A 24007-nucleotide genomic window follows, 5' to 3' on the forward strand; every position below is an offset into this window, starting at 1 on the left:
TAAACCCCAGCAGGTAAAATGGGCCATTGGGAAACCCTTAAATGGGAGGCAGTTGTTGAGAACACAGTCTCCTTAAAGGATTACTTTCTGTTATAATTTTTAAGCTAAACAACTAACATATTAAAGTTAATAAACATTAATTAAAACCTACTGACCTATATTTTCTCTAAAACAAAGTTTCATAACGTTCTAAAAGTTATATCTTTTATTCGCCGATGATGTCACGTTATCCTGCCCACTATTTTCAGCACTGCATGTTCAAAATACTTAAACCAATAACTTTGTGTTTAAAGCGCCATTTTGAAACCTAGGTATTGTAAACGGATTGGTACAGAGCAAAGGATACCCACGGAGTGGGTTTGGAAAACAATTAAATTTGCAGACAAGATTTCTGATATACGGTAGAGATATGTTAATGAAATGCTATTGATAAAAAGCGTATTTGGGGTAGTTAGTTAGTAACAGGCATAGAAAATATTTACTTACATTGGCCCTTTAACCTGCTCCAAAGGAGTTAAGCACATAGATAAAGTCAGCCCTATTGATACAGTGCACTACTGGGACCTAGCTTAACACATTTGGTGAGCAAGTGAAAGGAAGCATGTGTGTATCTACCAATTAGCAACTAGCTCCCAGTAATGCATTGCTGCCCCTGAGTATGTTTGGCAACAAAGGATGCCAAAAATAAAACATTCTTTTTTAAATGTATTTCTAATATCTCTTAAAATAAAATAAAAAGTCTATAAAATGATCTTATTTGAACTTTCATGTCTCGTTTAAGGTGTTTAGGTTTTAGAAATAACATTATACTGTCATAAATATACACTGGGGCCAGTGGCGTATTTAGGTTTTGTGCCCCCCCCCCCCCTGCCTCCAGGTTTTAGGCCTTTTTTAAACCATAATATTTTTTGGTCAGGGGGTAACTTTTTTTTTAATTTTGTCTTTTTAAGTAGATGTTCACTGGGGCTTGCATTCACTCTGGTCGGTGGGTTGCTTTAAACCTAAATGCATTTGCAGGGAGGGACACATTATAGATAGATAGATAGATAGATAGATAGATAGATAGAAGACAGTCAGTAATAAGTAACCATGTGAAATTAAAATACAAAATCCCTAGCAATTGCATGGCTTTAGGCAAAATTACAGTGTGGGGCCCCTACATAGAACTAAAATATTAAAACAAATAAAAAAAAAATATAAAAAAAATGTACAATGCACTAAGCCACACAAACAAACAGATATACATATACAAATATGCTGTATATGCTACATACATACACAGGTACACACACAGGCAGGTACATGCAAACACACACACAGGAGTACACAGTCACACACACTCACACACACAGGTACACTATACATACATACAAACACACATACATACATAGACAGATACTGTTAGAACCCACCCTAATGGCTGTCTTCTATATGCCCACACCAACCTCAGATCTAAACCTATTGCACTGCAGCTCCTGTCCTGAATCAGTTGTGTCCAGTTTTTATATTTTACCTGATTTTTAAAATAAAAATACATATCATCAGCCCATAAAATTCTCCACATTACAGCCTGTCTCCCTTTCCTTCCTATTTCTTTGTGTTATTATCAGTATGGTCTGCATATATTATATACCTCCCAACATTTAAAAATGTCAGAGGGACACCATCACGCACACACACACACACACATATATATATATGTATAAAAAATTGTCTGGCTTAATGTGTTGATTTTGCAATATTACAAAGTTCTTTCTTTTTTTTGTTTGTTTAGATAATCTTTTAAATTATAAAGTGATTTACTTGTGTGAGTGATAGTCCTGGATTTGGAGACACACATTATGGGGGCGATCAAATATACAGCGTAGGTTTCGGCGCAAGCGTGGGAACCTGCGCCACCCGTAATTTCACCTTGCATGTCGGGGTATTACATATACTGCGCCGTTAGTTGCTAAACTGGCGTAAGTAGGACAAACTGGCGATCTTCTGAAATGTACGCAAATACACATTTTATTCGTCGCAAGTAACTTACGCCAGTATTTTGTCCACGGAAAGTCTCAATAAAGAGTAGTTTTATGCAAATTAGGCTAACACTCGTAAAAATGAACCGCGATTACATATAAAAATGCGACAAGTAATTACGCTATTCAAAATTCATATATAAACCCATGCTCAGCCTCTATTTTCTTCAGTGTGTTTGGATGGTTCGTTGAGCTACAGCACACTACACTGGAGTGGAGGATTAGTGAGAGTAGAGAGAGAGGCGCAAACAGAGGAGTTAGGTCGCATTGTTGGTTGATTAAGCTTGTACACTTACACATATTTTTACATATTGCACACATTTTGCATACATACATATAATACAAAGACACCACACTTTTTTTTCTAACACCTCACACATTTTATTTGAATTTTACAGTGTGATAGGCTGAGTGTTTGGTTGTGATTGTGTGTGATTGAACTGGGAGTGAGTGTGAGTGTGTGTAGTGTAAGGATGGCAGGGAGAGGTAGGGCGGAGGGGAGGAGGGGAGAAGAGTGGCAGGGAGAGGAGTATTGTAGAGGACAGGAGGAGCAGTGGGGTCCCCGTCAGGGAGTAAGTGGAGTGGGGAGAGGGAGAGCTAGAAGGGATGATGGGAAGGGAGATGCCCGAGAGCCCCAGAGACCAGGCACATCTAGGAGAGGGACAGAGGGTGCACATGGGGACAGAAGGGGGGAGGAGGGAGAGGATAGGGAGGAACCCACACCAGGGACTTCACAGGGAGCAAGCCAGGTGTCCATGGAGGATGAGAGGTTGAGATGTCCCAACTTCTCATTTGATGAAAATGTTGCCCAAGTCCAGGCCATCATGGACAATTACAGTGCCCTCTTTGGGCAGGAGAAGGGCAAAGGCAGTGCTAAAAGGCGAAAAACAGCATGGTTGGCGGTAGAGGATGCCGTCAACAGTGTGGCCCCGCATAGGAGGACTGTTGAGGGCCTGAAAAAGCGGTAGAATGACTGCAAGAGGTGGGTGAAAGAAAAGATGGGGCAGGAAGCTATGCACCAGAGGGGAACAGGCGGTGGTCCATCCCTGCACATAGAGTATAACACATGGCAGGAGATGATACGCAGGTCCCTGAGTATCACAGCAGTCCCTGGACTTCCAGGGGCTCGTGACTCAGGGGTTGCAAACACAGCACCTCATGCTGGTGAGTAACATCCCACACACCAGTATTATATGTATTTGAGATATAACATCCTTTAATATCACACATTCATGTACACAATGAGGAGCATGGTATTTGGCCTACTAACAAAAACATCTACAATTATATTTGACATTAATGCTACTTAACACAATGCAATTCATGATATGAGGTGGAATAGTGCAATACTAACAACTAGTCTCAGAGTAACACAGGCCACAAGCTACAAAGCCACATGTAGAGTTTTCAGTAAATGGACACTATAGCCATCACAATACTTTTAGCTCAAGAAAACAGGTTCTGTGCCTACATCAGGCTAAAGTAAATTGTGTGACCATAGTGTCACTTAAAGAACAAATTTTTTCCATCATTGACATGTACATATAACTATTGTATGAAACACATACCTGTATACTGCGCATATTCAAATCCCTCATAGCACAAATCACAATGTGCACATGCATGTTATAGAGTTTGACATGAGAATCAGTATAGGCCCTAGCATGTATCAATGTACATTGTATGCCCACATGGACAAATATCTGACTGTACTAATCCCTCTCATCATTTGACTCCTCCACAGAACCTCCTGTCACGAGAATACAAACAGGCATGCCGCCACCACCACCACCACCAGTCACAGGCATGCAGCCACCACCACCAGTCTTCAGGCAACCACATGAACAGTATGCTCCCAGGCATGAGCAGGGTTGGATGGCTTCACTTGAGGACCCGAAAGTGATGCCACTACCATTGGCATATGACCCCTGGCAAGATTCCTGGCCAGAGGAATATTCTTCTTTTGGCTTTGAGGGGGAGCCAAGACAGCCAAAAAGGGTACATGTATTTACCCCCCCCAACACAATCTCAGGGCAGTTATGGCCTTTACCCACAGACTATGTCACAAGAAATGCCAACTGGACAGGCTGAGTGGTCACACCCTGGTCATCAGTGGGACTATCAAACAACCCTGAGAGCTACACCATCCTCATCACTTGGGCGAGTTCCACCACCCTCATCACTTGGGAGAGCTCCACCATCCTCATCACTTGGGAGAGCTCCACCATCTGCAGATGAAAATATAGCTGATTGTACTCAAGCACCAGCAGATGCAGCTGAACCTGTCCCACAAGCACCAGCAGATGCAGCTGAACCTGTCCCACAAGAACCAGCAGATGCAGCTTAACCTGTCCCACAAGCACCAGCAGATGCAGCGGAACCTGCACCTTAAGCAACTAGAAGCCCTGCTGCTCAAGAGCCTGTGGATGCATTGTATTCTCCCCTGGGTGAGGAATACATTGCACTCCAGAGGAGGCTCATAACAAGCTCAGAGAGCAGACAAAGAGGCCAAGAGAGGTTCCACAGGAGCCAAGAGAGGTTCTTCAGGAGCCAAGAGAGGTTCTTCAGGAGCCAAGAGAGGTTACACAAACGTAGCATAGAGCTGCAGAGGGACATGGCAGCATCATTAAGTGGAAGTGTTCAAAACCAGTTACAGATGATGCGAATTCTGTCTGATATGCAAATGCAGATGGACAAAAGATGGCGAGAACAAAATCAACTCTCGTGTGTTGGTTGAGCACTTTACACACCAGCAGAACACTGCCTCCAGCCTATCATCTGTGGCCAGCACACCAGCAGAAACATCAGAATCTTCTCAAACCAGGAGAACAAGGCAATCCACTACAGTCACCTCAGCTCCCTTATCCAAGAAGCGTAACCAGCAGAAACATCAGAATCTTCTCAAACCAGGAGAACAAGGTAATCCACTACAGTCACCTCAGCTCCCTTATCCAAGAAGCCTAAAAATAAATAAATATTATTATAGTTCACCATAAATCTTGTCCTCTGTTATTTACCATATAATTGTCATCCACATCCATGTGAGGTGTGTTTTAGTACACTAATATTGTTAAAACATATAATAAGACCTGTGTGGAAATGGCCCAAAAAAGGTAATATTATCATGTTTATGACATATTCATGTTCTATAAACCACATCACATAGTTGTGTATGAAGGGTACATATAGTAATATTCACTTCTAAGATGTAAATCAAGGTTTCTCACATCCAATATAAATTGCCACATGGGTATATATATATATATAAATAATAATGTATTTACAGAAGGTGTGAACATAAGGTATAAACATCCATTTTCATTCTTCTTAATGATACTAGACAATAAATCATAGTGACCTAAACATGAATTAAACAAATGAGATATTTTCAGTAATTAGGGTGGTTAAGGGAATATTAATTTTCAGTGGAAATACGCAGTATGTAATTCTATGACCAGCTGCAGCAACAACAGCAGCAGGGGCAGCACCAGGAACAGGGACAGCAGTGTGAGGAGCAGGGACAGCAGCAGCAGGAGCAGGGACGGCTACAGCACCATGACCAGGGACCTCAGCAGCAACTAGAGCATCAGCAGGTATATCTGGAACAACAGGGGCTTGTAGGGCTTCCAGCACCCCTTGTGCCCCACGAGGCTGTCTCTCTATGTAAAGCAGGGGAAACATGGTGGCTAATGAGGGTGTGCATTGGCAGGTGTTTTAAGGCTTCCGGGTGAGAGTTTGTGCTGTTTGTGATTGGTTTGACACACTTGCAGGGGCAGGAATAATAAATGCTTAGAAGAGGTTTAACTGTTTGAGATTTGCGGCTGATATGTATGTGATTACGCATGCGTTTGTTAGGCCTTCAGGGAGTTACGTTGCTTTTTTAGTCAGTGCAAGGGTTACTGCGCCTGCAATATGTGTCGAGATGAGAATGGAGTTGATTTTCTGAATTCTGCGCGCGTAAGTCCTTAAGCTGTATATTGGATACCAAATTGCGCGTCTTTTCTATGTTAGTCTATGGGTAAAAAAAATACGTCCGAAGGGTAAAATATACGCGTGTAACTTGTATACTACGCCGTATATGTAATACCAAAATCGCATAAAATCTGGCGGCGGCGGATTTTGCGGGCGACGCTGTATATGTATATATGTATATATATATACAGGTAGCCCTCAGTTTACGCCGGGGTTAGATTCCAGAAGGAATGGTTGTAAATCGAAACCGTTGTAAATTGAAACCCAGTTTATAATGTAAGTCAATGGGAAGTGAGGGAGATAGGTTCCAGGCCCCTCTCAAAATTGTCATAAGTAACACCTAATACATTATTTTTAAAGCTTTGAAATGAAGACTTTAAATGCTAAATAGCATTATAAACCTAATACAATAATCACACAACACAGAATATATAATTAAACTAAGTTAAATGAACAAAAACATTTGCTAAACAGCATTATAAACCTAATGAAATAATCACACAACACAGACTTCACATGCATTTTTCTGCAAACAGTTCTTTCTATGCATTCCAATCTGGACTGATTTATAGACAGGAAGATCTTGTTCCTTTGAAATCTACTCGATAGCTCAGGTCTGGTTAAACTGATTAATTTCGGCTTGCTTGGCTTTGCTGCAACACAAGCGGACAGCTCCACCTACTGGCTATTTTAATAAATGCACTGCTTCTCAATGCTTTTCAATAGCAGTCACATGACTGGAAAAAAAGGTTGTTATTCTGAAACGGTGTAAATTGAACCGTTGTAAAACGAGGGCCATCTGTATATATAATCACATATTGTACTTTCACCACATCAATTACACAGTTAAAAAGCAGCAATATGAATATCATTCACTTTCACATTACTAAGAAAAGCAACCAGACTTGTTTATCTTTTTAAAACAAGACAGAACAACCTTTAAAAACAGTGTGATTTAGTGATATTTTAATAAAGGTTACAGGACACTTTTATGTCACTAAATGTTCACTGCAATGTGGGAAAAGTTTGCAGCAGCTGCATGCTTAATAATTTTTTAGCAGCCAACAGATTCAAAATTCCTAAAACTTAACTACAAGTCTGTTCACAAGCTATTAGCAAGGGAACTGTGTCCCAAACCGCTGCGCCGGTACTGGTAATTAGAAACAAAAACAAATGCTTCCACACAGGTGGATGAGATCCAGCAGTAAACGGGCCGAGAGTATGGGTTTAAAAGTTTCTTTATTGTAGTAATATCCATAAAAGTATACTGTGAACAGTCACAGAAAGTAACGATATCACAGCCAAAAGCGTGTCAGCCTAACAGCTCAGTGCCTAGATATCCAACATGTTTCGTGCTGTTGCAGCACTTCGTCAGAAACAAAACCTGGTATCCTGCTGATCAGCAGCGTGAGCCACCGGACCCCTAGAACCACTTTAGACAGGTCTCACAAGCAGGTCTCACAGAACTTAGTTGCTAGCGTACCCGCCTCAGTGACCTGATAAACCGAGAAGAAATAGAGACAGTCACTGTACTGTTGAGCTGAGCACATCACTGTCTGCACTCCCCAGCGCTGTCAATAAATCCCAACAGTTTTGCAGCTGAAATTACATGTGCCCTTATGAGTCAAGCCAGGGCTTTGGCTGTGGCGTGTCCAGCCCTACCTGAGTAAAGTCTGACTCACCGGGGTCAACCCCCTCTAGTCCTCAGGCTCCGATCACACTAGACTCTATTTCTCTTTTTCTAAATTCTTCTTGCAGCGTGCACACTGCACTCACTGCCATTGCCAAAAGACAGGAAGGAAGGCGGGCGGCTGGTCAAAAACGTTACGTGACCACCGCCCTGTTAAAACATTTTTAAATCAGGACCACATATTCAGTGCAACAGAGAAGTCGTCCCCCAAAATCTGTTGCTCTGGCACCGGCCTTGTTGGCCTATGTATTAATATGCCCCTGACTGGGACTCTAGGAGCGACTTCATTACACATCACTGATTCATAATAGTAAAACTTAGTTCAAAAAAATAGTTCTAATAATTCAAAATAGTAAAACTTAGTTCAAAAGTTAGCAAATGTTTTATTTGTTGACTTAGAATGATGACCAGTACAGCACAACATTATTATTTTTTTATTTTTTTTAACTCATGGCTAGTAGTCATAGTGTCTCAAGGTAAAAATAAAATATACAAATGTATCTTGCAGAATTGTGCTTTGAACCACACTTGAGGAAACAAAACGGGTGTTTTGGATGATCAAATTCTACATAATAATCAAGACCTGAGCTTCTCAAACTTCTTTTTACCTGGGACTCCTTTTTACATTGTGACCCCCAATAATACCGCCAATAATATAATATAGTCACACACACAAAAACACGGGGATAAACAAGTTAGGGGATTATTACCGAAAATAAGTAGCCATTACAATCACTAAAGTTTAGACTCACTCCATGTTCCTTCCCTAAAGGCTTCTCCTCCGTGTGTTGCGATGAGCAATGCCCACACACAGTGGCTACGTTCGGGCAGCGCTCCAAGCGAACTGGGACTCGCTTAGAACGTTTTCTTAATACTTGCAAGTGAGACGCTGGGCATTTTTTGAGTGCTCTGCTGACGAAAGTCCCAGCGCTTCCAGCATGCTGGGACTTTTCAGAGCAAGCTCAGACGCTTGACAACATGGCAGCCTCCACACACGTGTTGCTTGTGGAGGCTGCCATGTTTTTATAAGCAGCAGAGGAGGGACAGTAGGACAGATGGTGAGGCGGATAAGCCTGACAGCAGCATAAAGTACAGGGCAAAGTGGAGATAGGTTACTGAAACGTAAACCAACTAGCAGGGTGTTGCAGTAGTCAAAGAGTAATACTTATGACACGGCACCATGTGTAAATAAAGAACACAGTGTTATGCCGAGAATGGTTTCCCCAGTGTTTCTGGTTTCCCCTGCCTCTCGGCAAACATCAGAACTCCGACCCCCTCAATTCAGCTGCTCTCAGCTCAGCCCCTGTAGCTTAACCTGCCCCATTCATTTGCTTATCCTGCCTTATTTATTTAGATTAAATAACTTATGCTGCACAAACATTTTACAGGTGGCGGAGTTCAGGGGAAACCAGAAACACAGGGGAAACCATTCTTGGCGTAACACCGGCAATTACGAGTGGGGAATAGTGAGTACACCAGACACAGACTGCAATATATATATATATATATATATATATATATATATATATATATATATATATATATATATATATTGTAAACAAGCTACACACATGCTCCACCCTCTGCAGCCCATTGGCTATTTATTAGCCCTATTTAGTAATAGCCAATGGGCTGCAAAGGGTTGAGCATGTGTGTAGCTTGTTTACAACATATATATATATATATATATATATATATATATATATATATTTATTTATTTATACTACAAGGGAGCTTATAATAAACGTTCGAATGCGCAAAGTCCATTATTGTGCAGCAGATTCCTTTGCGCATGCGAACGTTTTTCTAAGTTCCCTTGCTTGTGACGTCACCTAGCGCCACGTCATCACTGGAGTAAAAGTGCCTCCACTAGCTCCTGAGCGCTGCCCGAACACGGCCTGTGTGTGCTCTGTATGCAATAATCCCTTTTTGAGCAGTGTGCCTCTGCAACTTTTAAACAAGGTACTAGAATGTGTGCTCACATTTGAAGAGTTGCTTAAATGCATCGAGTGCAGATGACAACTATGTGTCATCACCAACGGAGTGCTTTTGGAGCTAAACAGGCCCCCCACCAACACCTGAAGACTGAATACTCGCTGGGATCGCCAGGGAAATCAGGGATGCCAGTCCATGTGTGGTGACATTGTAAAGCCCCAGATTCCCGGAAGAGTCAGGCTACTGGCTGGAGCTTATGGGAACTGAATGGGGGGTTGAGTATTTAAACCCCTTGATCTCAGCTCCCTTAAACCCTAGAAAACCCCAATACCCACCAGTTGATAGGCAACGGGGGTATAAGTTTAAGAACACATTTTTAATAATGGAGTCTGAGGGCAACTCCTTTTATAGTCTAAAGAGTTTAGAAAAAAAAAAATGAAATACACTATTTTTACAACCTTATTTATTACAATTTTAATACAAAACATAATTTATGTAAGAACTTACCTAATAAAATCATTTATTTCATGGTGGCAAGAGTTCATGAACTGTTACGTATGGGATATACATTCCTACTAGGAGGAGGCAAAGTTTCCCAAACCACAAAAGCCTATAAAAAAAACACCTCACATATACCTCAGTTTTAAGAATAGCCAAGTGGTGAGGTGTTTAAAAGAAGTAAAAGACAATAATGAGGAGCAGGAAAAAAGATGTGCTTTAAGCAAAAAATTAACCCCAAATGGGTGGGGCCTCATGGACTCTCGCCACCATGAAAGAAATTAATTTATCAGGTAAATTCTTACATAAATTATGTTTTCTTTCATATAGGTGGCGAGAGTCCAAGAGCTGTTATGTATGGGATATAATACCCAAGATGTGGAAGTCTACGAGTAACAAGAAAGGGTGGGATAAAACAGCTATAAACAGCTTTTTTTCGCTGAGACACTAAATTTAAAATAATGTCTTTTATGGTCAAATTTAGTAAAGGAGAAGACCAAGTGGCCGCTTTGCAAATTTGATCAACTGAAGGCTCATCTAGTAGAATGAGCTGTATTTCTCTGACCCGCCTCCAGATAAGCTTTCTGAATCAAAAGTTTTTAACCCCTTAAAGACCAAGGACGTGCCAGGTACGTCCTTCAAAAAAACATAATTTATGTAAGAACTTACCTGATAAATTCATTTCTTTCATATTAACAAGAGTCCATGAGCTAGTGACGTATGGGATATACATTCCTACCAGGAGGGGCAAAGTTTCCCAAACCTTAAAATGCCTATAAATACACCCCTCACCACACCCACAAATCAGTTTAACGAATAGCCAAGAAGTGGGGTGATAAGAAAAAAAGTGCGAAGCATATAAAATAAGGAATTGGAATAATTGTGCTTTATACAAAAAAATCATAACCACCACAAAAAAGGGTGGGCCTCATGGACTCTTGTTAATATGAAAGAAATGAATTTATCAGGTAAGTTCTTACATAAATTATGTTTTCTTTCATGTAATTAACAAGAGTCCATGAGCTAGTGACGTATGGGATAATGACTACCCAAGATGTGGATCTTTCCACACAAGAGTCACTAGAGAGGGAGGGATAAAATAAAGACAGCCAATTCCTGCTGAAAATAATCCACACCCAAAATAAAGTTTAACAAAAAACATAAGCAGAAGATTCAAACTGAAATCGCTGCCTGAAGAACTTTTCTACCAAAAACTGCTTCAGAAGAAGAAAATACATCAAAATGGTAGAATTTAGTAAAAGTATGCAAAGAGGACCAAGTTGCTGCTTTGCAGATCTGGTCAACCGAAGCTTCATTCCTAAACGCCCAGGAAGTAGAAACTGACCTAGTAGAATGAGCTGTAAATCTTTGAGGCGGAATTTTACCCGACTCAACATAGGCAAGATGAATTAAAGATTGAACCAAGATGCCAAAGAAATGGCAGAAGCTTTCTGGCCTTTCCTAGAACCGGAAAAGATAACAAATAGACTAGAAGTCTTACGGAAAGATTTCGTAGCTTCAACATAATATTTCAAAGCTCTAACAACATCCAAAGAATGCAATGATTTCTCCTTAGAATTCTTAGGATTAGGACATAATGAAGGAACCACAATTTCTCTAATAATGTTGTTGGAATTCACAACTTTAGGTAAAAATTCAAAAGAAGTTCGCAACACCGCCTTATCCTGATGAAAAATCAGAAAAGGAGACTCACACGAAAGAGCAGATAATTCAGAAACTCTTCTAGCAGAAGAGATGGCCAAAAGGAACAAAACTTTCCAAGAAAGTAATTTAATGTCCAATGAATGCATAGGTTCAAACGGAGGAGCTTGAAGAGCTCCCAAAACCAAATTCAAACTCCATGGAGGAGAAATTGACTTAATGACAGGTTTTATACGAACCAAAGCTTGTACAAAACAATGAATATCAGGAAGAATAGCAATCTTTCTGTGAAAAAGAACAGAAAGAGCGGAGATTTGTCCTTTCAAAGAACTCGCGGACAAACCCTTATCTAAACCATCCTGAAGAAACTGTAAAATTCTCGGTATTCTAAAAGAATGCCAAGAAAAATGATGAGAAAGACACCAAGAAATATAAGTCTTCCAGACTCTATAATATATCTCTCGAGATACAGATTTACGAGCCTGTAACATAGTATTAATCACGGAGTCAGAGAAACCTCTATGACCAAGAATCAAGCGTTCAATCTCCATACCTTTAAATTTAAGGATTTCAGATCCGGATGGAAAAAAGGACCTTGAGACAGAAGGTCTGGTCTTAACGGAAGAGTCCATGGTTGGCAAGATGCCATCCAGACAAGATCCGCATACCAAAACCTGTGAGGCCATGCCGGAGCTATTAGCAGAACAAACGAGCATTCCCTCAGAATCTTGGAGATTACTCTTGGAAGAAGAACTAGAGGCGGAAAGATATAGGCAGGATGATACTTCCAAGGAAGTGATAATGCATCCACTGCCTCCGCCTGAGGATCCCGGGATCTGGACAGATACCTGGGAAGTTTCTTGTTTAGATGAGAGGCCATCAGATCTATCTCTGGGAGCCCCCACATTTGAACAATCTGAAGAAATACCTCTGGGTGAAGAGACCATTCGCCCGGATGCAACGTTTGGCGACTGAGATAATCCGCTTCCCAATTGTCTACACCTGGGATATGAACCGCAGAGATTAGACAGGAGCTGGATTCCGCCCAAACCAAAATTCGAGATACTTCTTTCATAGCCAGAGGACTATGAGTCCCTCCTTGATGATTGATGTATGCCACAGTTGTGACATTGTCTGTCTGAAAACAAATGAACGATTCTCTCTTCAGAAGAGGCCAAAACTGAAGAGCTCTGAAAACTGCACGGAGTTCCAAGATATTGATCGGTAATCTCACCTCCTGAGATTCCCAAACTCCTTGTGCCGTCAGAGATCCCCACACAGCTCCCCAACCTGTGAGACTTGCATCTGTTGAAATTACAGTCCAGGTCGGAAGAACAAAAGAAGCCCCCTGAATTAAACGATGGTGATCTGTCCACCACGTTAGAGAGTGCCGAACAATCGGTTTTAAAGATATCAATTGACATATCTTCGTGTAATCCCTGCACCATTGGTTCAGCATACAGAGCTGAAGAGGTCGCATGTGAAAACGAGCAAAGGGGATCGCGTCCGATGCAGCAGTCATAAGACCTAGAATTTCCATGCATAAGGCTACCGAAGGGAATGATTGAGACTGAAGGTTTCGACAGGCTGTAATCAATTTTAGACGTCTCTTGTCTGTTAAAGACAAAGTCATGGACACTGAATCTATCTGGAAACCCAGAAAGGTTACCCTTGTTTGAGGAATCAAAGAACTTTTTGGTAAATTGATCCTCCAACCATGATCTTGAAGAAACAACACAAGTCGATTCGTATGAGACTCTGCTAAATGTAAAGACGGAGCAAGTACCAAGATATCGTCCAAATAAGGAAATACCACAATACCCTGTTCTCTGATTACAGACAGAAGGGCACCGAGAATCTTTGTGAAAATTCTTGGAGCTGTAGCAAGGCCAAACGGTAGAGCCACAAATTGGTAATGCTTGTCTAGAAAAGAGAATCTCAGGAACTGATAATGATCTGGATGAATCGGAATATGCAGATATGCATCCTGTAAATCTATTGTGGACATATAATTCCCTTGCTGAACAAAAGGCAATATAGTCCTTACAGTTACCATCTTGAACGTTGGTATCCTTACATAACGATTCAATAATTTTAGATCCAGAACTGGTCTGAAGGAATTCTCCTTCTTTGGTACAATGAAGAGATTTGAATAAAACCCCATCCCCTGTTCCGGAACTGGAACTGGCATAATTACTCCAGCCAACTCTAGATCTGAAACACAATTCAGAAATGCTTGAGCTTTCACTGGATTTACTGGGACATGGGAAAGAAAAAATCTCTTTGCAGGAGGTCTCATCTTGAAACCAATTCTGTACCCTTCTGAAACAATGTTCTGAATCCAAAGATTGTGAACAAAACTGATCCAAATTTCTTTGAAAAAACGTAACCTGCCCCCTACCAGCTGAACTGGAATGAGGGCCGTACCTTCATGTGAACTTAGAAGCAGGCTTTGCCTTTCTAGCAGGCTTGGATTTATTCCAGACTGGAGATGGTTTCCAAACTGAAACTGCTCCTGAGGACGAAGGATCAGGCTTTTGTTCTTTGTTGAAACGAAAGGAACGAAAACGATTGTTAGCCCTGTTTTTACCTTTAGACTTTTTATCCTGTGGTAAAAAAGTTCCTTTCCCACCAGTAACAGTTGAAATAATAGAATCCAACTGAGAACCAAATAATTTGTTTCCCTGGAAAGAAATGGAAAGTAGAGTTGATTTAGAAGCCATATCAGCATTCCAAGTCTTAAGCCATAAAGCTCTTCTGGCTAAGATAGCCAGAGACATAAATCTAACATCAACTCTAATAATATCAAAAATGGCATCACAGATGAAATTATTAGCATGCTGGAGAAGAATAATAAAATCATGAGAATCACGATTTGTTACTTGTTGCGCTAGAGTTTCCAACCAAAAAGTTGAAGCTGCAGCAACATCAGCCAATGATATAGCAGGTCTAAGAAGATTACCTGAACATAGATAAGCTTTTCTTAGAAAAGATTCAATTTTTCTATCTAAAGGATCCTTAAACGAGGTACCATCTGACGTAGGAATGGTAGTACGTTTAGCAAGGGTAGAAATAGCCCCATCAACTTTAGGGATTTTGTCCCAAAATTCTAATCTGTCAGGCGGAACAGGATATAATTGCTTAAAACGTTTAGAAGGAGTAAATGAATTACCCAATCTATCCCATTCCTTAGCAATTACTGCAGAAATAGCATTAGGAACAGGAAAGACTTCTGGAATAACCGCAGGAGCTTTAAAAACCTTATCCAAACGTATAGAATTAGTATCAAGAGGACTAGAATCCTCTATTTCTAAAGCAATTAGTACTTCTTTAAGTAAAGAGCGAATAAATTCCATCTTAAATAAATATGAAGATTTATCAGCATCAATCTCTGAGACAGAATCCTCTGAACCAGAAGAGTCCAAAGAATCAGAATGATGGTGTTCATTTAAAAATTCATCTGTAGAGAGAGAAGATTTAAAAGACTTTTACGTTTACTAGAAGGAGAAATAACAGACAAAGCCTTCTTTATGGATTCAGAAACAAAATCTCTTATGTTATCAGGAACATTCTGCACCTTAGATGTTGAGGGAACTGCAACAGGCAATGGTACATCACTAAAGGAAATATTATCTGCATTAACAAGTTTGTCATGACATTTAATACAAACAACAGCTGGAGGAATAGCTACCAAAAGTTTACAGCAGATACACTTAGCTTTGGTAGATCCAGCAGGCAGAGGTTTTCCTGTAGTATCTTCTGGCTCAGATGCAACGTGAGACATCTTGCAATATGTAAGAGAAAAAACAACATATAAAGCAAAATAGATCAAATTCCTTATAAGACAGTTTCAGGAATGGGAAAAAAATGCCAAACATCAAGCTTCTAGCAACCAGAAGCAAATGAAAAATGAGACTGAAATAATGTGGAGACAAAAGCGACGCCCATATTTTTTGGCGCCAAATAAGACGCCCACATTATTTGGCGCCTAAATGCTTTTGGCGCCAAAAATGACGCCACATCCGGAACGCCGACATTTTTGGCGCAAAATAACGTCAAAAAAATGACGCAACTTCCGGCGACACGTATGACGCCGGAAACGGAAATGAATTTTTGCGCCAAAAAAAGTCCGCGCCAAGAATGACGCAATAAAATGAAGCATTTTCAGCCCCCGCGAGCCTAACAGCCCACAAGGAAAAAAGTCAAATTTTTGAGGTAAGAAAAATATGATAATTAAAGCATAATCCCAAATATGAAACTGACTGTCTGGAAATAAGGAAAGTTGAACATTCTGAGTCAAGGCAAATAAATGTTTGAATACATATATTTAGAACTTTATAAATAAAGTGCCCAACCATAGCTTAGAGTGTCACAGAAAATAAGACTTACTTACCCCAGGACACTCATCTACCTGTTTGTAGAAAGCCAAACCAGTACTGAAACGAGAATCAGTAGAGGAAATGGTAAATATAAGAGTATATCGTCGATCTGAAAAGGGAGGTAAGAGATGAATCTCTACGACCGATAACAGAGAACCTTATGAAATAGACCCCGTAGAAGGAGATCACTGCATTCAATAGGCAATACTCTCCTCACATCCCTCTGACATTCACTGCACGCTGAGAGGAAAACCGGGCTCCAACTTGCTGCGGAGCGCATATCAACGTAGAATCTAGCACAAACTTACTTCACCACCTCCCTTGGAGGCAAAGTTTGTAAAACTGATTTGTGGGTGTGGTGAGGGGTGTATTTATAGGCATTTTAAGGTTTGGGAAACTTTGCCCCTCCTGGTAGGAATGTATATCCCATACGTCACTAGCTCATGGACTCTTGTTAATTACATGAAAGAAATGGGCATTAAGGCCAGAGATGTATCTGGGAGGCATCGTGCAATACCCTTTAGGCAGTAACCAATGCATCGGCCAGTGATGGTGCCGATCGTTGTGTGGCGTGGGAGGGATAGGAGGGAGGCGGGTGGGCGGCCCATCGCTGGAGGGGGGCGGGAGGAGGGCAGGACCGATACACTACGCTACAGGCAAAACCAAAAAAAAAAAAAGAGTCGCAGAGGCAGTGAGGGGGAAGGAGGGAGGAGGAGGGTCAATGATGGGGATCCTATGTGGGATATGATGAGGGAAAGGGATCTGGGGGGGGAGGGTAATGAGGGGGGGCAGCTACACTACAGAAAAAAATTGATTTTTGAATAAATAAAAAAAAAAGTTAAAAGTATAGCAAAGTGGGTACTGGCAGACAGCTGCCAGTATCTAAAATGGCGGCTAAAAGGTAGAGGGGGGAGGGTTAGAGAGCTGTTTGGGGGGATCAGGGAGGTTGGAAGGTAAGGGGGTAATCCTACACTAAGGCAAACAATAATAATTGGGAAAAAAACTTTTATTTTTATACTGGCAGACTTTCTGCCAATACTTAAAGGGACAGTCTACAATAGAAATGGTATTGTTTTAAAAGATAGATAATCCTTTTATTACCCATTCCCCAGTTTTGCATAACCAACACATTTATATTAATATACTTTTTACCTCTGTGATTACTGTGACTATTTAAAATCTATTGAGTTGCATTTAGTACTGTGTTGTACTAACTCTTAAATAACTTCCCGGACGTGAACAGGTTAACTATATGACCCACATGAACTATCAGTCTCCTGTTGTGAAAAGCAAATACAAAAGCATTTGATTAAGAGGCTGTCAATAGAGCTTTTGAAATAGGCAGAAATGTAGAGGTTTACATTTTATAAAGTATATTAATCTAACAATGTTGGTTGTGCAAAGCTGGGGAATGGGTAGTAAAGGCATTATCTATCTTTTTAAACAATAACAATTTTTGTGTAGACTGTCCCTTTAAGATTAGGGTGACCATTGAGGGGTGGGGGAGGGAAGAGAGCTGTTTGAGAGGGATCAGGGGTTGGGATGTCATGTGTCAGGTGGAAGGCTAATCTCTACACTAAAGCTAAAATTAACCCTACAAGATTCCTAATTAGCCCCTTCACTGCTGGGCATAATACAAGTGTGGTGCGCAGCTGCATTTAGTGCCTTCTAATTACCAAAAATCCATGCTAAAGCAATATAGGTCTGCTATTTCTGAACAAAGGGGATCCCAGAGAAGCATTTACAACCACAATACCCTGAGCTCTGATTACAGATAAAAGGGCACTGAGAACCTTGGTAAATATTATTGGGACTGTAGCTAGACCAAATGGAAGAGCAACAAACTGATAATGCTTTTCCAGAAAAGAAAACCTTAGAAACTGGTAATGTTTTGGGTGTATTGGGATGTGAAAGTAAATCCTGTAAATCTTTCGTAGACATAAAGTGACCTTGTGGGGAAAAAAGGCAGAATAGTCCTGATAGTTTCCATTTTGAATGTTGGAATGCTCACAAATTTGTTTAGAGATATCGGATCCAGAATTGATCTGAAAGAGTCTTCCTTCTCTGGTACACTGAAGAGATTTGAATAAAACAAAGATAGAAAAATCATGGCACTACTCTTATGGATAGTTTGATAAGGGATATAGCCACTAGTAGTATTTCAAGGGCCTTAAATATGGTGTCAGTGTGGCCCTTAGGTGTTGTGTATCAATTATAACATTTACAAATACAACTAAGAGAAGCTGAAAAAGGGATACACATTAGCACTCGGATCCCTCAAAAGTGATAAAGGATGGTTACGTCAACTCAAAAATAAAAATTAATACTTTATTGATAAAAGTTAAAAATGGGTTACTCTAAAAACAACTAGAAATGTACAGGTGGTTGAATAAAGATAAATCCTGGTCTAAATGGGACCAGGAAATAAAGTAAGCACAATGTTGACCTGGGTTAAGCCTTGTATGGGGTAAATACTGAATGTATATGCTAATAGATTTGTGAAACCACTAAGAGTTACCAATCATTCAACAGGCAGAATGTAGCTCACACTAGGGTGATAGTATCATCTGGTAATGGTTAAACTGGTGATGTGTAGCAGGTGTATAATAATAGTGCTTAGGTGCAAACTTGGAACAATATATATTGTTCAGAAATGACTGAAAAAGTTCACATATACAAAGGAAAGGATAGATTTATATTGTGAATTTCCTCCACATAGGCTCCTATAGGGAGCTGTGGTGTGAATTACTTGTGTGAGAACATACTTATGAAAATATACGGTAGGAGATGCCACCACCCACTTTTGGTAACCAACAATGATAGATAATTTAAATCACGTATATATTGTGATAAAAAATCTGTAAGAATCCTCTTTATATATATATATATATATATATATATACCGTCATTGGTCTATATTAACGTAACCATCCATTATCACTTTTGAGTGCTAATGTGTATCCCTTTTTCAGCTTCTCTTAGCTGTATTTGTAAATGTAGAGATTTGAATAAAATGATGTCCCCTGTTCCTGCAAAGGAACTTGAACAATTACTCACATATATTACAGATCTGAGACAGATTGTAAAAAGCCTGAGCTTTTATTGGATGTTTTGCAATATGGGTGAGAAAGAACCTTTCTTTGGGAAGTCTTATTTTGAATCCATTTCAATATCCCTGAGAAAAATGTATTGAATCCAGGGATTTTGGACAGATAACCAAGCATTCTGAAAAAGTTTTAATTTGCCCCCTACCAGTAATTCCTATTAAACATTGTCACAATATAAAAAATCTCACTGTGGGCAAGCATAAGTTAGTAGAAGACTTGCACATTTATATTTATCTATAAGGGCAAAAATAATCAGACATGAGTATTAAAGCAACATATCAAATACAAATCACAGATATAATTTGGGGTTTTCTGCAAGTGCCTATATAGATACCCTCCTCAGATGTTAAGCAAAATACCGCAACAGCCCAAGTGTATTAGCCAGACTATACTGAAAGTTCTGCGGATACTGTGCACTTGTGAAGTCCTGTAGCCAACTCCTACTCTTGGGTTAGATCTTTCCAGAGGGATAAATGAGAGAATATGTCCATCTCCACACCACAGCTTGATATGGCATTTGGTGGTGAGGTAAAACAGAAGAATAGAACAAAACATGGATACTCTCCCCCTCTGGACTCAATACATACTTGATGATACTGGACCCTGTGTGTGGCTCCTTCAGATGCTCATTCTCTCTGTTACCGCAATCCCTAGTAAATTTCCGTCAGTAGGATTATCAACATTCAGGCTGGAACCAGAGAAGTGGAGGGCTTTGAAACTGGGATTGAGGCTGCGTCTACTACTTTAGTAGGTGGTGATAGGGTACAAGTTCTCTAAAAGATGGAAACATAACATATTGGATTCATTAGTATGGTAATTTAAACAAATATAAACATCAGTGAATCCCCCAGCCTTTTGTAGTTATTTTTATGTGTTTTTATGGGTCGCTATTAATTATTGATTGCATCCAGTAGATAATTTGTTGAATTTATTTTTGTTATTTTGGTTAACAAATTTACAAAAATACATTTTTACTAATTGGACAAGTTTAATTGGGCTTTTTACTTAGTTTATTTATTCATATGAGATGCATTAATATAATTTTGCCACTAGATGGCAGGGAAGTCTACAAAAGTCCCTTAAATGGACATTACCATACAGTTTAAGAGCCTTTTCAATTTACTTCTATTATTACATTTACTTTGTTCTATTGGCACCCTTTGTTGACAAGCTTACCTATGTAGGCTCAGTAGCAGCAATGCACTACCGGGAGCTAGTTGATGATTGGTTGCCACACACATATTCCTCTTGTTATTGGCTCATCGGATGTGTTCAGCTAGCTCCCAGTATTGCATTGGTGCGCTAGAGATAAAACATAATTTATGTAAGAACTTACCTGATAAATTCATTTATTTCATATTGGCAAGAGTCCATGAGCTAGTGACATATGGATATACATTCCTACCAGGAGGGGCAAAGTTTCCCAAACCTCAAAATGCCTATAAATACACCCCTCACCACACCCACAATTCAGTTTAATGAATAGCCAAGAAGTGGGGTGATAAAATAAGGAGTAAAAAAGCATACAAAAAGAGGAACTGGAATATAATTGTGCTTTTATACAAAAAATCATAACACCATAAGAAAAGGGTGGGCCTCATGGACTCTTGCCAATATCAAAGAAATGAATTTATCAGGTAAGTTCTTACATAAATTATGTTTTCTTTCATGTAATTGGCAAGAGTACAGGAGCTAGTGACATATGGGATAGAAATACCCAAGATATGGAAGTCCACAGAAGAGTCAATAGAGAGGGAGGGATAAAATAAAAACAGCTATTTCCGCTGAAAAAAAAAAAAAAATCCATCAAAAAAATAAGTCTTTCTTATAAACTTCTCAAATTTTCAAGAAAAAAAAATTAAATCATAAGCAGAAGAATCAAACTGAGAAAGCTGCCTGAAGAACTTTTCTACCAAAGACTGCTTCAGAAGAAGCAAATACATCAAAATGGTAAAATTTAGTAAATGTATGCAAATAAGACCAAGTTGCTGCTTTGCAAATCTGATCAACCGAAGCTTCATTCTTAAAAGCCCAAGAAGTAGCGACTGTAGAATGAGCTGTAATTCTTTGAGGCGGAGAGTGTGAATCAAAAGCTTCAACCAAGATGCCAAAGAAATGGCAGAGGCTTTCTGACCTTTCCTAGGACCAGAAAAAACAACAAATAGACTAGAAGTCTTCCTGAAATCTTTAGTAGCTTCTACATAATATTTCAAAGCTCTTACAACATCCAAAGAATGTAAAGATCTTTCAAGAGCATTCTTAGGATTAGGACACAAAGAAGGAACAACAATTTCCCTACTAATGTAGTTAAAATTCACAACTTTAGGCAAAAATTTAAATGAAGTCTGCAAAACAGCTTTATCCTGATGGAAAATCAGAAAAGGAGACTCGCAAGAGAGAGCAGACAATTCGGAAACTCTTCTAGCTGAAGAGATAGCCAAAAGATAGCCAAAAGGAACAGCACTTTCCAAGAAAGTAGTTTAATATCCAAAAAATGCATAGGCTCAAAAGGAGGAGCCTGCAAAGCCTTCAAAACCAAATTAAGACTCCAAGGAGGAGAGATTGATTTAATAAAAGGCTTGCTATGAACCAAAGCCTGAACAAAACAGTGAATATCAGGAAGCTTAGCAATCTTTCTATGAAATAAAACAGAAAGAGCAGAGATGTGTCCCTTCAAAGTACTTGCAGACAAACCTTTATCCAAACCATCCTGAAGAAACTGTAAAATTCTAGAAACTCTAAAAGAATGCCAGGAGAATTTATGAGAAGAAAACCATAAAATATAGGTTTTCCAAACCCGATAATAAATCTTCCTTGAAACATACTTACGAGCCTGTAGCATAGTATTAATCACTGAGTCAGAGAAACCTCTATGACTAAGTGTTCAATTTCCATACCTTCAAATTTAGCGATTTGAGATCCTGATGGAAAAACGACCCTTGAGACAGAAGCTCTGGCCTTAAAGGAAGTGACCAAGGTTGGCCACTGGACATCCGGACAAGATCCGCATACCAAAACCTGTGAGGCCATGCTGTTGCTATCAGAAACACATGCGATTGTTCCATTATGATCTTGGAGATCACCCTTGGAAGAAGAACTAGAGGCGGAAAAATATAAGCAAGTTGGTAAGACCAAGGTACTGCTAACGCATCCAGCATCTCTGTCTGAGGATCCCTGGACCTGGAAAGGTATCTGGGAAGTTTCCTGTTTAGATGGGAAGCCATCAGATATATTTCTTGAAGACCCCACATCTGTACAATCTGAAAAAACACATCTAAACCACTCCCCCGGATGCAAAGTCTGATGGCTGAGATAATCCGCTTCCCAATTGTCTACATCTGGGATATGAATTGCAGAAATTAGACAAGAGTTAGATTCCACCCAAGAAAGTATCCGTGATACTTCTTTCATTACCAAAGGACTGCGAGTCCCTCCCTGATGATTGACATACACCACAGTTGGTATTAAATATACGTGGAGTGTACCCTGCGCTAAACAGGAGGGGGTGTACCTCTAGCTCTCCTCAGCGGGTTCCCTAGTGAACCCACAAATAAATGGCAGAAAATTAGAAAGAAGAGGGGAGCGCCAACGAAGGCTGAGGTGGATGTGATGATAAAATTTAAAAAAAAAAAAATATATAAAATTACAATTAAAATTATAATTAAAATTATAATTAAAATAACATGTAAAAGTTTACTTATTTATTACACAATATTATACAAATACTAACATGGATCCATGTGAAAAATAAAAATGAAAGTAAAAATACAATTGTTTACCAATAAAAAACAGAATGATATTAGTCTGCAGTGCCAAAAATGGTACCGATGTGGTTTTCCTGAAATGAATTGTCCATATAATATATTATAATGTCAATATGTCCATCCAATTTGATGATAAAATAAAATGTGTCCAAACTTAATCGTGAAGCAGAACGTGAAGACAATGTGATATCTTTAGCAAATCTTGAATAAATGGAAAAAATAAAAACAATTTTGTGAAAAAATGTGAAATGAACTAAAAAATGGAAAAAATTAAAAAATTAAAAAATTAAAAATTAAAAATTAGTGTACATATATATCCAAAAGTTCATATGTGAAGAACATATTATATCCAATATTTCCTTAGTAGTGATGTAGTGGTTCAAATACAAAAAGAAGTGAGTGCTAAAAAAATAAAAGATGATAAAAAACCTGTGAAAAGAAACAAACAATACTGTAGAATATATTAACTATTAGGTTCATATATTGGTAATATGCTTACTCAAATCTGTTGACGCGTTTCGGCCATAAAATCCTGGCCTTTATCAAGACTAGTGTATTGAGCAAGCAAATCAAAATATATAGGGTCTGAATATGATGAAATTTGAGTGTTTGGGCGCCAAAATCGTAAGCCACGCCCACTTCCGGTAAGGGGCATTATGGGTGTGGGCAAAGATTCCGCTATGCTTATAGTGTGAATAATTACTGAATCGATCTTAATTGTTATATATTATTAACAATATATGTTTACATAAGAATATCAGTACTTTAAGAAGTTGATAATCTCAAATTGGACCCTTTTTGGTGACTCTTTGTGTATAGTGAAATCGGAGTTTCACTTCCGGTTTCGCTATCTCCCAATACTTCCAGTTTCCTTAGTAACCTATATGTCAAAGACAAAACAAAGAAATTCTACTTCCGGTTTTCGGATCTTTAAATTTTCTTCTAGATTCTAATTGTGTTAGCTAAATAAAATTATGAC

The sequence above is a fragment of the Bombina bombina genome, chromosome 6, assembly GCF_027579735.1.
Source record: "Bombina bombina isolate aBomBom1 chromosome 6, aBomBom1.pri, whole genome shotgun sequence".
In the NCBI taxonomy this organism is placed as follows: domain Eukaryota; kingdom Metazoa; phylum Chordata; class Amphibia; order Anura; family Bombinatoridae; genus Bombina; species Bombina bombina.